Source organism: Callorhinus ursinus, unplaced genomic scaffold, assembly GCF_003265705.2.
Source record: "Callorhinus ursinus isolate GAN/ISIS: 27379988/994484 unplaced genomic scaffold, GSC_fseal_2.0 scaffold9, whole genome shotgun sequence".
Lineage (NCBI taxonomy): Eukaryota > Metazoa > Chordata > Mammalia > Carnivora > Otariidae > Callorhinus > Callorhinus ursinus.
The window spans coordinates 132,610-146,695 of NW_027397071.1; the positions used below are offsets into that span (position 1 = coordinate 132,610).

The 14,086-nt window shown below is 42.0% G+C and overlaps 1 protein-coding gene across 11 annotated transcripts in view; it reads right to left on the minus strand.

The window, feature by feature from the left end:
- PDE4DIP (phosphodiesterase 4D interacting protein) overlaps positions 1-14,086 on the minus strand; it is a 215,902-nt gene that overhangs the window by 120,655 nt on the left and 81,161 nt on the right. The window lies entirely within an intron of this gene.

Consider the following 14,086-nt stretch of genomic DNA (forward strand, 5'->3'; position numbering starts at 1 on the left):
GGTCCCCCTTCCACCTTTTCTGTACAGACGGGCCTCACCCGCAACTTCTGGGTGTTTGCAATTGATCAACAAACTTACTAAGTTTCTATGATTGGGCTCAGCACTGTTGAAGATTATGTTGAAGTTACAGAGGAAGTTTGAGATCAATCCAACCCACAGAGTGTTTCTAATCTAGAAGGAGATAAGAAATGCATACATGGAAAGATGATCACCAGCTGGGGATTAAATAACAGGTGCCAAATAATGCATCTGAACTGTAATTTCAGGAAGAGCAGAGAGAGTGAAAGATGATTTCAGGCAACAGGGATGAGGAAAGGCCCACCCGAGCAGATGTAATCTGAGTTGGACTCTGAAACCCAAGCAGGGTTTGGATAGGCAGAGAAAAAAGATACAGGTGGTCCAGGTGTGAACAAGGATGTGTCGGCAGGAATGAGCACACACGAAAGGGAGTGACTCACTCCAAGAACACGTTTGCAAATACACAGTGTGAGAATAAAGCTTGCTTCCTGCTTCATTAAGAATATTGAAACAACTGGAAGAAAACTGACAGTCTCCTACCACCACATCAATCCATCCACCAGCATCTGTGCTCACACACTCTTTCCACTTGTGACCTCGGATCGACTGTCCATGCTCCTGTCTAAAGCCAAACCTCCTACCTACGCACTAGGTCTCATTCTCCCTACTGCTCAAAAACAACATCCAGAAAGTCTCCCTTCTCTCCTCTACCAATATTTCACTTTCTACTGGAAAATTCTGTTGGTATACAAATGTGCTGTTATCCCTCCATCTTTTAGAAAAATGTTCTATGGACCCCATACTGTTACTAGTTACTGTCCCGTTTCTTTGCTCTCCTTTGCAACAAAACTCCTCAACATACTGAGTCACACTCACTGCCTCGACTCCTCCTCCTTGTTGTTAAACTAATGCAATCAGGCTTTTGCCTCCACTAGTCCACCAAAATGATGACTCTAATCAAGATCTCTAAGGGCATTTCTGTTGTTAAATCCAAACGTCAATTCTTACTCATCATATTACTTGACTACCATTGGCATTTCAAAAGGTTGATCCCTCCCCCCGCCCCCATTACACACTTCCTTCACTTGGCCTCCACAGCTCCAGACTCTTGGTTTTCCTCTCGCTTCACTGGTTGCATCCTCTCTCTCCTTTGCTGGTTCTCCCACCTTTCGCCCAACTGTTAACATTAGAATGACCCACGGCTTAGCCTTTGGTCTGTTTGTCCTCCCCCTTGGTAGGTCAAACTCCCTTGGTGATCTCATCCAGGCTCATGGCTTTAAATACCAACTCTATGCTGATACCTTCAATATTTATATCTCCAGCACAACCCTTTTCCAACTGCTTACTTGATATTGCCACTGGCAATGTTCAACAACTATCTCAAACACAAAATGTCCCAAATTAACTCCCACTCTCCACCCTCAAACCTATTCTATACAGAGCCTTCCCTCTCTCAATTATAGCAGCTCCACCCTTCCATCTACTTAAGCCAAAGCCCTGGGGTCTTCCTTGATTCCTTTCCTTCTCTCATTGGCTCCTTTCACAGCCAATCCATCAGCAATTTCGTTGGTGTTCCCTTCACTGCTTATCCCCACAACTGCTATTATCTTAGTCTGATCACCACCAGCTCCTATGTTAATTACTGCAATGGCTTCCTAATCACCTATGTTGGCCTGTATTCTGCTCCTTCCACAGCCTATTCTCATTACCATAGCCACAACGATCTTTTCAAAAGTCAGATAGGACTGTCATTCATCAAATTATTCCCCTGCTTAAAATCCTTTAATGGCTTCCCTTGCCACTTGGAGTAAAAACTAAAGTCTCTAAGATGATCTACAAGAGCCATTCTGATCTATACCAGCCCCTTTACCTCTGAGGCCTTACCTCCAAACATTCTCACCCTTTCTCGTGTTGCTTTGGCCACAATGGTTTTCCAGCACTTTGTGTGCCTGGAGTGTTCTTCCCCGTTACCTGTTTGGCTAACTTCCTCATTTCCTTCAAGTCATTGCTTAAAAATCATTTCCAATGGCATAGCTACTTTGGAAAACAGTTTGGCAGTATCCTAGAAGTTGAAATAGATGCTTCTTGCGTGACCTAACAATTCCACTATGGGGTATTTACCCAGGAGAGATAAAACAAAGACTTGGACATGAAAATTCATAGTGGCTTAATTTATAATAGCCAATCACTGGACACAACCCATGCGTTCATCAACAGGTAAATGGAAAAACAAATTGCATTATATTCATGTGATGGAATACTACTCAGCAATAAATGATGAATACTGACATAACAACATGGATAAACCTCAAAATCATGGTAAGCGAAAGAAGTCCAATACCAGAATATACACTGTATTATTCCATTTATATCAAATTCTAGAATAGCAAAAGTAAGCTATAGACAGAAAACAAATCCGTGGTTTCCTGCAGCTAATGGTGTGAGAGAATTGGCACCAGTGTGACATAAAAGCAAATTTTCTGGGTGATGGAAATGTTTTACATCTTGATTGTGTCATGGTTGTGGTATGGTTATATACATTTGTTCAAATTCACCAAACTATACACTTAATACAACTGATTAAACAAAAAGATCAAAGGAAAATAGAAATGATAAAGAAAGTGGCAATGCAAACAGCCAAGTGCAAAGGGTAAGCAAGGAGCTCAGCACAGAGACCACCAATCTGGGATGCCTTCATTGCCTCAGGTCAGCCTTGGGGACTATAAGTGCTGTGAGGGTAAAACCCACTAACATGTTTACTTCCCTTTCGATTTCCTCTCTGCAAAATAAGTGGGAAGATTGGAAAGACTCTAACATGGTTCCCCATGATCCTTGTCTCCTGGTGTTCATGCCTTTGTATAATCCCTTCCTCTCAAGTACGGGCAGGATGCGTAACTTGCTTCTAATCAATAGAACATAGCAAAGGCGGGGCGCCTGGGTGGCTCAGTCGGTTAAGCGTCTGCCTTCAGCTCAGGTCATGATCTCAGGGTCCTGGGATCGAGCCCCACATCAGGTTCCCTGCTCAGTGGGGAGTCTGTTTCTCCCTCACCCTCTTCCTGCTGCTCCCCCTGCTTATGCTCACTCTCTCTGTCAAATAAACAAACAAACAAACAAATAAATAAATAAAAAGAACATGGCAAAGGTGACAGAATGTCACTCCTGTGACTATGTTAAGTTTTAAGACTCCGTTTTGCTAGCAGAATTGCTCTAGAGCCTGCTGATTTGATGAGATAAGTGACCATATGGGGCAAGCTAACATGGCAAAGAACAGAGGTGGCTTCAAGGAACTGTGGGCAGCCTCTAGCTAATACCTAGCAAGAAGCCAGGACCCTTTGTCCTAGCACCACAAGGAAATAAATTCTGCCAACAATCCACATGAGTTCAGAAGCTGATTTTTCCCTAGTCAAGCCTTCAGATGAGAACTTGGCCTGGCCAATATCTTGGTTGTAGCCTAGTGAAACTCTGAGCATAGAACTCAGTGAAGTCTTCCTCACACATAAATGGTAAGATAATAAATATATATGTGTTTTTAAAATCACTTTCTAAAAATGGCCTTCCCTGACCACTTTTTTTTTAAGATTTTATTTATTTGAGAGAGAGAGAGAGAGCACAAGCAGGGTGGTAAGGGAGGTGCAGAGGGAGAAGCAGACTCCCCACTGAGCAGGGAGGTAGATGCAGGGCTCGATCCCAGGACCCTGGGATCACGACCTGAGCCGAAGGCAAACGCTTAACTGACTGAGCCACCCAGGCGCCCCCCGACCACTTTTTAATACTGCAACCCTCCCTCTACTCTTACACTTTTTGACCCCCTTACCCTGCTCTATCTTTTTCTTTTTTTCCCCAAGAGGGCTTATTACTTTCCAATATTGTACATATTTTATTTATTTATAATATTTACTGTTCTTCATCTGTTTCCTCATGCCAGAATACAAATTCCATGAGGATAAGAATGCTAGTCTGTTCTGCTCATTGATATATATTCCAACCACCTCCAGTAGCATCTGCAACATAGTATGTGTTCAATAAATAGTTTTAAATGAGTGAGGCCTAATGCTTAGATTTCAACTAGGATCAATCTATTCTAATTGTCAGCAGAAACAGAGCACAACTAATCACCATCTGTCACAAACTGAGATATACCAAATCTACTGTTAGGTCACCTCTGAGTCTGTTCTTCCCCAAATTAAAAAATCCAATTCCATTGCCTTTTTCTCATAAGCCTCATTTTTCTGGTTTCCTCTGAACTCGTGGGGTCCCATGCCAGACTCCCCACAGCCTGATAGGACAGTGTACAGGGCTAAGGACAGTCTGGTTCCTATTACATTCTACATGGCAATTTGCACCTGTTTCACAAGGAAAAATGAGGTCAATGCCGCCTTTCAGTGTAGATACATCAATGAGACAATGCCACCTCTTCCTTTCACCACCTTGGTGAAAGCCACTATGAAAAGAGATGGCATTTTACTAGAGCTCCTTCTTTTCTCATTGGTCAGTCCTTAATACAATGTAGAGTGATTCACTAAGAGGCATCATTTGCATTTGAAAGAATGACTAACTTTAAATTCTAAAGAATGTGCCAAGGCCTTGCTTACTAACTGAAGAATCGGGCCATGGAGCTGCTGGGCTACCAGGTACACGCCCTGAGGCTATTCGATGCACAGCGGTCCTGTGAAAACTGGGGACAAGACACCAACTTCCTAGAGCTATAATATGGTTGAGATTGAAATATGTGTAAAATGCAGAGAATGGTGCCCGGCATGTAGTAAACACTAAATGGACATCCTCCTTCCCTGGGTTTAAATGGGAAGCATTTAGCATTTAGTTTCCCTGTGTCTGTGTGAATTTTGGGGAAAGTGGAGAGAGGATATGGGACAAAGAAGGACAGAAAGGGCCCAAGCGCGGGGAAAACACTGACACCAGAGACAGGACCAGACCCGGGTCTAGAAACTCTACCTAGAAATAGACAGAGGAGGAGTCCTCAGGCTGTTTTTCCTCATGACCACTTAATTCCCTCCAGCTTATATCAAGACCCCTAGGCACTGGGGACATACTCTGGCACTTTGAAGAAGTAGGGGAAACAGAGAAAAGAGGGGGCGAGAGAAAGTAGGAAGCTACCAGTTGAAGGTAGAGAAAGCCTCAAGTGGAGTTCCAGTTGAATCGCTAACTGTAGTGATTCACACCATGCCCCCTATGTGGCCCCTGCATACCCAACCTTTCTACAGCTAGAGGAACCCCTCTGCTCTCACCCCAGTTACTACTGTCACGACTCTGCCTGGGTCCTCTGAGGCTTGAACAGGTTTGGCAGCAAGTTGGGCTTCTCCACAATCCCACAGCCTGGAAGGGATCAGAGAGAAAGAAGAAGACTTCGAACGAAAACTGTTCCCCACCTGTAAGAAATCTGCTCCCCTGAGCTCCTGAGGTACACTGTCTTCATTTGATTTCTATATGGGAAGACCCTAGGCTCCAGCTCTGGACACAGAAGTTCCTGACTTTGGAGTGGAGTGCCAGCAACACACCTTCTCATCGACTTGAGTTGTGCAGGTGGGCAGTACAAGACTGTTTATATTGAGCATATACTCAGCTTGACTAGAGAGAATCTGGACAGGGAGGCCCACTGCCGTAACTCTGAGAGGGGCAGCCTCAGAAAGAAGCTCTGAAACCTGTCTAGAAAGGTGCCCTAGAAGGATCTGCTTCCTTCTGGCCCTCAGTTAGGACCTAGACTCTCCTTATGCAGCTCCAGGCCATGGCTCCCCTGCAGGCAGCCTCCTTCCATTTCCCCAGGGCCTTGGAGGTGGGCTTCTCCCTGCCTCAAGCCTCCGTGCAGGCTTTCTAGAGCGCTGTGTGCCGAGACAGGTGGCTTCCTGCCCTTCATGGCAGCGGGGCCTGGCAGGAGATCGGGAGATGAAAAGCTGGCTTTACAAGGCAGCCAGGGCCTTGCGTTTGCTCCCAACCTCTTTCAAGCCAAGTTTCCAAATAACAGGGGTGGTAACTGCCCAGTGCAGCCCAAAGTCCATTCTAAAGATCCTTGGCAAAAAGCCACCTGACTGTTACTAGCTTTCCACAGAACGGCATGTACCAAGTTGGAGAACTGTCTTTTGGTGTGTGGGTAGATTAGCTGCTATTTAACATGATAGGGCAGGTTACTTTCCAGGCTGCACCAGCCCCCACGATGCGCCTTCTCCATGTATAACAGATCCTTATTTCTCTGTGAGGTTGAACTTGCTTACATGAGACGGCAAAGGCCAAGAGCAGGAAGCAGAGCAAAAAAAAGTTCACAATGACTTTTGGAAACATAAATGACATAAATGAAACTCCTGGGGAAGGGGTATGTAGGCTGAGGAAATAAATATTTTCTTTTGGAAGCGCACACAGATTACAGAATCACTTATCTGTGAATTGCTCTAGCTCCTGCTGTGTAACATTCTATTTTAGCCCAGTAGTGCAAAGGGGAAGAAAGTCTAAACTCGTGACAAGTATATAAATCCCTTGAACTTTTTTTGAAGACCAAGGAAGTCACTGTAAATACGTGGACAGGGAGCAAGGCCTCCTGGATTCTAGCCTCAACTTGACCATTAGCTTGTTCTATGACCTTAGGCAAGTGACTTGACTGTTCTGGGCCTCAGTTTTCTTTCTCGAAAATAAATTAGGGAAAGCTAAGTGAATTATTATTTTTGCAACTTTTCTGTGAATCTACAATTATTTTAAAATAAAATCTTTCCGAAAAAGTAAACATGTTACCATGTGATCCAATAATTCTGCCACTGGGTATATACCCAAAGAAAATGAAAACACTAATTCAAAAATTCAAAAAGATATATGCATTCCTATGTTTATTGGAAGCAGCCCAAGTATCCATCTATAGATGAATAGATAAAAAGATGCAGTATACACACACACTGAAATATTACTCAGCCATAAAAAAGAATGAAATCTTGCCATTTGCAACAACATGGGTGGATCTAAAGGATATAATGCTACGTGAAATAAGTCAATCAGAGAAAGACAAATACCATATGACTTCACTCATATGTGGAATTTAAGAAACAAAACAAAAAAAGGAAAAAAAGAGATCAAAACAAACTCCTAAATACAGAGGACAGGGGCGCCTGGGTGGCTCAGTCATTAGGTGTCTGCCTTCGGCTCAGGTCATGGTCCCGGGGTCCTGGGATCGAGCCCCGCATCGAGCCCCTCATTGGGCTCCCTGCTCGGCGGGGAGTCTGCCTCTCCCTCTGCCTCTGCTGCTCCCCCTGCTCATGCTCGCTCTCTCTCTCTCAAATAAATAAATAAAAATCTTAAAAAAAAAAATACAGAGGACTAATGTGGTTGCCAGAGGGGAGGTGGGTGGGGGGGATGGGTGAAATAGACAAAGGGGATTAAGAGTAGATTTATCATCATGAGCACTGAGAAATGCATAGACCCATCATTATATTGTACACCTAAAAGTAATATAACGCTGTATGGTAGTTACACTTGAATAAAAAAATTATTGTTAGAATTATATTGAATTTACAGACAAATCTATCTGGGGAGATATATCATAGTATCCAAAAATTTTTGATTAATCATACTACTTTTAGTTTCTAAGTACAGAATAATCAATTTTTGCTGTTAAAAATTATTCTTATCAACAAAATGTTTTGTGATTGTTTATGCTGACAGTTCTCCAATTTTTCTGAAATTTCTTACATACAGCGTCTCATCCATAGTAGCAACTGAAAAACTGCCCTGAGGGGCCACAGGGGAGGGAATGAAAAAAAAGAAAAAGAAAAAAAGAAAAACTGCTCTTTATCATGTTACGTGCTAATAAAGCTTTCTCTGTTATACTATATATTAGCTATTCATTCATTTTGTTTTTATTGAAAAAATGATTTAATTTTATAAAGTATAAAAGAGATGGAGATTTTTTGGTTCTCCAACAAATAAAATAATAATTGGAAAAAAAAAAACAGTAAAGGGGTTTTATAAATTATCTCCAAGATCTTCTCTAGCTCCAAACTGTGATTCTGTGTTCTTGTTTATCTCCATTCAGGTGAAAATAAGTCTCTTTCCAGCTATCCAAAGATATTTGTGCCCACTCTTCCTACCTCAGACGAGATGTTGATTAGCCCCAGCTAATCAACTAATCCAAACCTATTTTTTTGCTTTCAACATATCCCGTAGTCTAGGCAAAAACTGAATTCTCCAAAAGCACATTAAAAACAAACTGAGGGTTGCTGGAGTGGGGCGGGGAGGGATGGGTGGCTGGGTGACGGGCATTGGGGAGGGTATGTGCTATGGAGAGCGCTGTGAATTGTGCAAGACTGATGAATCACAGACCTGTACCTCTGAAACAAATTAATACATTATATGCTAATAAAAAATAAATAAATAAAAAGAAAAAAAAACACTCCATCCATATCCACTTTGTTCTTGTAAACAAGCAAATTCATCAAGCAGGGAAAAGCTGTTCCTGGCAGCCCATGCTCTCAGAATCTCAGTTTTCCCTAGCAACTGGGCTAATTATAACTCCGGCTACCTGGTAACAGCGCTCGATTTCCCCGACATTGGCTGGCAGTTTTAAAGCCGTCTCAGCTCTGCTGGCCCCTCCTTTACTGAGAAGGCTTCGGAGGAGCTGCGAGACCGGGAGACGAATGCTAGGTGAGAGGCCGCTCAGAACTCCAGAACTTCAGCGCTGGGAGGGATGTTAGTGACCATCCCGGTCCAGCCCTCTGATTTTACACATAAGTAACCAGAGGCCCAGAAAAAGTGACTTGTCTTAGCCAGGAACCTAGCAGTCTTCCTGATGTCTTCCTCTTAATCTTTCCATCCCAACTATCACCCAGTCCTACAGATATTTTACCTACGTATTTCACAGGTCAGTTCCCTCCCCTCTATGCCTATTCCTGTGGCCCTCATCATCTCCTGTCTGGCCTGTCCTGATGACTTCCCGCCTTATCTTCCATCCTCCCCACCCACCAGAAGGATCTAGCGTGTTCCCTGCTGCTTAAAGCCCATCAGTGGCTCCTTATCATCCTCAGGATAACGTCAACAGTTTTTAAAAATGGCACAAAGATTTAAGTCCCACAGACTCTTCAGCACCATTTTGTGTCTAGCACTTAAATTTAGCAACACAAAACCACTTATAATTCTCCACGCCTTCCATGTGGTTTCTTGCCTTTGGCATTTGCTTCTGGCAAAAGCCCTTTCTTTCCACCTCACCACCCACTGACTAACTAATGATTACCCTCCTTTTGAAGACAAAGCTCAGGCATCATCTCCTCAAAGAATCCTTTGTAAATTTTCCTTCCATCTATTCTATTCAGTTGGGTTAGAGATGCCTCATTTGAGTTTGCTTATACTCTGTACACATCTCTTTTACTGCTTTTTACCACACCCTATCACTTGTGCTTTACTCATCTCCGAAGCCCCAACTTCCAGCACAGTACTCAGAATACAGTAGGCACCCAATGAATGCTGATGAATGAGCAAATGGATAAATCCAAAGCTCCCCATGATCTATCCCTTTCTTATCTTTCCAATCTCATCTTACTGCTGCTACAAGCCCCTGAGACCATGTTCTAGCCCTACAGAATGACTCCAAGCATGGCAAACACAAAATGCTTTTTCATGACTTTGTGCCCTTGTATGGTATATGCTGTTTCTTCTAAGATCCTCTCCCCATTCCTTGTTGTGTCCTTTTAAGATTCAGTTCAAACTTCACTAACTTGCAAAGCCCTTCCTGGTGGATTTTTGTCATTCTCCTTAGGACTTTAGAACAATCTCACATGCCTCTATGGTAGCCTTTTTTTTTTTTTTTTAAGATTTTATTTATTTATTTATTTATTTATTTATTTATTTGAGAGAGAGAGAGCACACAAGCAGGGGTGGAGGGGGAAGGAGCAGAGGGAGAGGAAAAAGCAGACTCGCCACTGAGAAGGGAGCCCGATGTCGGGCTCGATCCCAGGACCCCGGGATCATGACCTGAGCCAAAGACAGATGCTTAGCCAGCTGAGCCACCTGGGTGCCCCTATGGTAGCCTTTATTATGCCATTTTTATTTATTTGATATCTTTCTCCACCAGCATCTGGCACAGTTTCTGGCATATAGGAGATAGTCAATAGATGTTTGAATGAATGAATGAATGAATGCATGTGTGCAAACCTGAGTAATTGAATGGCCACGGTGATAAGGCAAACAAGGGAAACATTTGAGATAGGAATTTAGAAGGCCTATTCTTTCAACTATATCATGCTATTTCTATCAGTGTGTAAACTTAGATGTACATAACCAATAGGAAGAGGAAATAGCTTTATAATAAGCTTATGTAGAAATATAAATTTTGTAGACATAGTTAAGGAGATGATTAGAAATGGATTAGAATTAAATTAGACTCCAGAATTTAGTTTTAGATTTATTTTCTGGTGATTGGAAGAAAAGGTCTTAAATATTCAAAGAAAAAAATTTTCTTTTTCCCAACAGGCAAGTATTAGGACTTCTAATGAAAAGCTCTTAAAAATGAGAAAATTGGGGGCACCTGGGTGGCTCAGTTGGTTGGGCGTCAGACTCTTGGTTTCGGTTCAGGTCCTCATGTCAAGGTCTTGACATCAAGCCCCTTGTTGGGCTCCACACTGAGCACAGAGTCTGCTTGGGATTCTTTCCCTCTTCCTCTCCCTTCCCTCTCTCACACATGCACTCTCTCTCTCTCAAATACATAAGTAAAATTTTAAAAATGAGAAACGTGGGGCGCCTGGGTGGCTCAGTCCCTAAGCGTCTGCCTTCAGCACAGGTCATGATCCCGGGGTCCTGGAATGGAGCCCCGCATCGGGCTCCCTGCTCCGCGGGAAGCCTGCTTCTCCCTCTCCCACTCCCCCTGCTTGTGTTCCTGCTCCCACTATCTCTCTGTGAAATAAATAAATAAAATCTTTAAAAAAATAAAAAATAAAAAATAAAAATGAGAAACGTTGTGTCAAGCAAAAACAGAAAATAAGTTGCTTTTGGTCAAAGCTTCCACAATATTTTAAAGTAACTGTAACAATTATGGGAAAGTTGCTTAAAATTTTTTTTATTGTAGTAAAATATAAAAAACATAAAATTTACCATTTTAACCATTTTTAAGCATACAGTTCAGTGATATTAAATACATTCATATTGTTGTGCAACCATCCATCTCCAGAACCTTTTCCCCAACTGACTGTACCCACTAAACAATAACTCCCCAGGACGCCTGAGTGCCTCAGTCTGTGAATGGAGCCCCGCAGGGCTCCCTGCTCAGCAGGGAGCCTGCTTGTCCCTCTGCCTGCCACTCACCCTACTTGTGCTCTCTTTCTCTGACAAATAAATAAATAAAATCTTTTTAAAAAATAAACACACAAACAAACAAACAAAAAGCTCCCCTTCCACACCCTCCCCCTGCCCCTGGCCACCACCATTCTACTCTTTGTCTCTATGAATTAGACTATTCTAGGTACCTCATTTAAGTGGAACCATATAAAAGTTGTTCTTTGGTGACTGGTTTATTTTACTTCACATAATGTCCTCAAAGTTCATCCATGATATAATAGGTGTCAGAAGTTCCTTCCTTTTTCAGGCTGAACAACATTCCATTGTGTGTGTGTACCACATTTTATCCATCTATCGATGGATAATTCAGGCTGCTTCTACCCTTTGGCTACGGTGAATAATGTTGCTATGAACATGGGTGTACAAATATGTTTGGGTCCCTGCTTGCTCTTCTTTCAGGTATATACCTAGAAGTGGACATGCTGGATCATATAATAATTCTATGTTTAATTTTTTTCGAGAATCATCATGCCATTTTCCACAGCCAGCTGGCCAACATATGTTATTTTCCAGTTTTTTATTTCTTTGTTTTGTTTTTATAGCAGTCACCCTAATAGCTGTGAAGATTAAACACTTTTTAAACCAAGAACACAAATACCAGTTACGACTATTTAATGACAGAGTCTCCCTCCTTTCTTCCTACTTCTACTCCCAAAAAGAAGAGGAAATGGACAAGCATGCCTTACAGACCTCAGAAAGCTGAGAACGAGGAATCACACACACAGTGTGCGCAGACACAGGCTACATTCACACCAGGCTTCCAGAGAACTCTTTAAAAATAGTTTGGCCAAAGTTGTCCTGATTTCTCTTCTCTCTACTTATATATTTCTCCCTTCCCTACTATGCACATTTCTTAGACTTCACATAAGTAAAACATAGAGGGAGATAAAAACCTTAGCAGCTAACTAAACAAGGGTTTAAAGGTTTACTAAACTGTAAAAAGAAAACAAGAGTCAACTCTGTTAAATATAAGAAGAAAACCATTCACTGTGTCACAGCAACTGCACCATCCCTTTAGGCAATAACCCGAGAAGGTGCAACCGAGCTCTAGTAGGTGTCTCCAGGTATGCAGGATAGTAACAATCCTTTATGTTGATTTAACACCTAACACATTAAAACAGGTTTGCATATGGGGAGGAGGGCAGGGCAGGAATTTGCACCTCTATTTTAGGAAACAGAGGCTCAAAGAAGTTATGGACATGGCCAAGGACAGACGCGTAGCAAGGAATATTCAGAATTCAGGTCTTCTGATTGAATCCCAAAGTTGTCTACCTACATTTTGCCATCCCTCAAAGATAGTAGTCTTTCTCTAATAGCTTTCCGTTGCTTCAAGTCAAAGTTCCTAAATTGTATAGCCCAATGGAGTTCCTATATTCAACTAAAAAAAAAAGATAGTTCTTAAAAGCAAAAAAATAAGGGGGGCCTGGGTGGTGCAGTCAGTTAGGCATCCAACTCTTGGTTTGGGCTCAGGTTGTGATTTGGGGTGGTGAGGTCGAGCCCCACATCAGACTCCAATATTTTCTTTAAAAAACAAAACAGAAATTTAACAGACCCAACCTTTCCTATTCATTCTCTTTGAAGGAATATTTGTACTTGAGGGTGACAGTAAATTTGCTGCAATATGGACACTTGGATTATATTATGTTATTTACGGGCAAACTAAAATGGAGAATTAAGACAAATAGGACAAATGGTCCCAAATCCACTATTGAGGAAAAAAAACTGACTTAAAATAAAAAATGATTGGACTTATCCAATAATTGGACTTATCTGGGCAATTTTGTCATCTCTCAATTTGTCACAATAATGGCAAATATTTCTTGAGGGCTTACTATATGATAGGCATTGTGCTGATTTGAACTAATTGGCTCATTTAATCCTCCCTCAGATCCTATAAGATAGGTGCTATTACAACACCCACTTCAGCTCAGAGACATTATAGTATTTTCCCAAATTAACACAGGTAGCAAGTAGTAGAACCAAGATTCCTTCTCAGGTCTGTTGGGTTTAGCTCTTAACTATTATGCCCAGTGATCACAGAATAGTAGAAATGATGAAAATTTAGGAGGCAAGTAAACTCAATAGGCTGTTTATCATGATTTTTTTTTTAAATTTTTTTTTAAGGTTTTATTTATTTATTTGAGAGAGAGAATGAGAGAGAGATAGCACATGAGAGGGGGAAAGGTCAGAGGGAGAAGCAGACTCTCCGCCGAGCAGGGAGCCTGATGTGGGACTCGATCCCGGGACTCCAGGATCATGACCTGAGCCGAAGGCAGTCGCTTAACCAACTGAGCCACCCAGGCGCCCTATCATGATTTTTAAAACCTGCAACAGAAGTACGCTATGTATAAACTTCAAAGTTAAAAAATAAATAAATAAACTTCCAAGTTTGCTCAGGAGAAATATCATCCAATCTCAAAGATGAGAAAGCACAGCTCAGAGAAGTCAGGAAGTTTAAGAGGCCGATATATAATGAAATACAACTCTTTCACCTCCTATCTAAATAAAGGCCAAAACGACTTTAACCTTCTAGTATCAATAATGTCATACTTTGGGCGCCTGGGTGGCTCAGTTGGTTAAGCGACTGCCTTAGGCTCAGGAGTCCTGCATCGGGCTCCCTGCTCAGCAGGGAGTCTGCTTCTCCCTCTGACCCTCCCCCCTCTCATGCTCTCTCTCTCTCTCTCTCTCTCTCATTCTTTCTCTCAAATAAATAAATAAAATCTTTAAAAAAAAAAATAATGTCATACTT